This window comes from Somniosus microcephalus, unplaced genomic scaffold (genome assembly GCF_052327205.1).
Source record: "Somniosus microcephalus isolate GS21.2 unplaced genomic scaffold, FLI_Smic_1.0 unresolved_chr1, whole genome shotgun sequence".
NCBI classification, from domain to species: Eukaryota; Metazoa; Chordata; class Chondrichthyes; order Squaliformes; family Somniosidae; genus Somniosus; species Somniosus microcephalus.
Window position 1 is genome coordinate 44,369,307 of NW_028225179.1, and position 2,887 is coordinate 44,372,193.

Consider the following 2,887-nt stretch of genomic DNA (forward strand, 5'->3'; position numbering starts at 1 on the left):
CAAGGTGATACACAAGGGCAAAGAACACCAAGGAATGGACTTATATGTACTACCTGAGGGAGGTCCACCACTTCTGGGACGGGAGTGGATCAGGAAAATAAATATGGACTGGCACTCCCTAAACGCAATAACGGTAGATTCCGGAAAAAAAGATGTCAAACCTGAACGATTGTCCAGAATATTGGATGAGGCTAAAGAGGTGTTCCAACAGGGACTGGGAACACTGAGAGGAATTAAGGCAAAAATCAAGATTGCAGGACATGCAAACCCAAAATTTTTCAAAGCCAGACCGGTACCGTATGCGATACGACCTGCTGTGGAAGCTGAGCTGGAAGGGCTAGAACGTTCAGGAGTACTGTCTAAGGTGGACTGGAGTGAGTGGGCCACGCCCATTGTTCCCGTCATGAAGCGTTCATCGAGTAACAAGCCAGGGGAACCGGGGAAGGTCCGCATCTGTGGAGACTTCAAGATCACAGTTAATCCGGTGCTTCACACGGTGCAATATCCGCTTCCGCGGATTGAGGATATCTTTGCTTCATTGTCTGGCGGGAAACGCTTCACCAAGATAGACCTGGCGCAAGCGTACTTACAGATGGAAGTTGAGGAAGAGTCGCGCCAGTATCTCACAATCAGCACGCACAGAGGCTTGTATCGATATAATAGACTGGTTTTTGGGGTGGCTTCGGCTCCGGCAATTTGGCAGAGGGCCATGGAGCAGGTATTACAGGGAATTCCAAGCACTCAATGTTACTTGGACGATATCCTGATTACAGGAGATGACGATGAGGAACACCTTGCAAATTTGAAACTGGTGCTCACCAGGTTGAAGGAATATGGCCTTCGAGTTAATCGCCAGAAATGTGAGTTCTTTCAGAAACGGATCTCGTACTGTGGTCATGTCATTGACCAGGAGGGGCTGCACAAGTCACCTGACAAGATCGAAGCTGTTGTGAAGGCTCCCGCTCCGGAAAATGTATCCCAGTTGAGATCGTTCCTAGGGTTGATTAACTATTACCATAAGTTTCTGCCAAATCTATCCACGGTGCTGCACCCGCTGAATGCTCTTTTGCAGAAAGAAGTACCATGGAAGTGGAGCGAGGACTGTAAGAAGGCCTTTCGCAAAAGCAAGACATTGATCACCTCAGAGGAAGTGTTGGCTCACTTCAACCCAACGCTACCTATTCGTTTAGCTTGTGATGCTTCTCCTTATGGTATTGGAGCAGTACTCTCACACAAGTTGCCAAATGGCTTGGAAAGACCAGTCGCATTTGCATCCAGATCATTGACCTCCGCTGAGCGCAACTATGCTCAGATAGATAGGGAGGCTCTCAGCCTGGTGTGGGGAGTAAAGAAGTTTAATCATTACCTGCAGGGCCAGAAGTTTACACTGCTGACAGACCACCAGCCGTTGGTATCCATATTCAACCCTAAAAAGGGCGTTTCCATTATGACAGCGCAAAGGCTACAGAGGTGGTCCCTTTTCCTAGGGGCACACCAATATGACATAGAATACAAAGGATCAAAACAGCATGGGAATGCTGACAGTTTATCACGCCTACCGTTGCCAACGGTAGAAGAGGCACCTACAGTGGACCCAGTGGAGATGTTCCACTCAACCATAGTGGAATGTCTACCAGTAACAAATTCTACGATCGAAAAGGAAACAAGAAATGACCCGACTCTCTCACGAGTCTACGATTTAACGGTGAAGGGATGGCCAGCACATGGCGAACCACTGTTGCCATCATTTTCGCAAAGAAGAGAACAGCTGTCAGTGTGCCGAGGAACTTTGATGTGTGGATCCAGAGTGGTGATTCCACCCAAACTCCAGCATAAAGTGCTAAAGGAGCTTCACGAGGGGCATCTGGGTGGAGTGAAAATGAAGAACCTAGCCAGAGCATTCGTGTGGTGGCCAGGCATCGATGGAGACATCGAAGAAATGACCAAGAGCTGTTTAGGATGCCAGAAGGTCCAAAACGCCCCACCACAAGCTCCTCTGCATCCATGGGAGTGGCCCTCATCTCCATGGCAAAGGGTACATATCGACTTTGCTGGTCCATTTATGGACTCAATGTTCTTAATCGCGGTGGATGCACACTCCAAGTGGCCGGAGGTAATAAAGATGTCCTCCACCACCACGGAAAAAACCATCACAGTATTAAGGACCATATTTGCCAGGAATGGGCTGCCGGAACAGATCTGTTCTGATAATGGACCGCAATTTGTGTCCGAAGAATTCAGGAAGTTCTTAAAAAACAATGGGGTTAAGCACTACACGTCCGCCCCATACCATCCCGCCACCAATGGATTAGCTGAAAGGTTTGTCCAGACCTTCAAGAAGGCCATAAAGGCCATGAGTAATGAAGATATAAATCTACAACATAAGGTAGATAACTTCTTGTTGGCGTACAGGAATGCAACACATGTGGTCACAAACCAAACTCCCGCCATGATGTTTTTCAATAGAAGACTAAGATGCCGGCTGGATTTGATCAAGCCAAACATCAGAAGGGACGTAGAGAACCGGCAATTTCAAGGCATGAATGAAAGGCCAACTAGAACCTTCCAGATAGGTCAACAAGTTTTGGCCCGGGACTACCGTACCGAGAAATGGCAGCCTGGAACTATTTGCACACGACTAGGACCGCTGATGTATACCGTGGACATTGGTGAAAACATAATAAGTCACCATGCTGACCAGATCATAGCGTCATCTGAAAAGGGACAACCTACACCACAACTCTATACGCCTAATGATGAAGCAGAGATACCCATAGGATCTACCTCCGATCCGGTGATACTGGAACCAGATGAACCCGACACTGACATTCAAGCCAAATCGACTTTGCCAAAAGAACCTACTACACCACCGAAAACTACTACACCA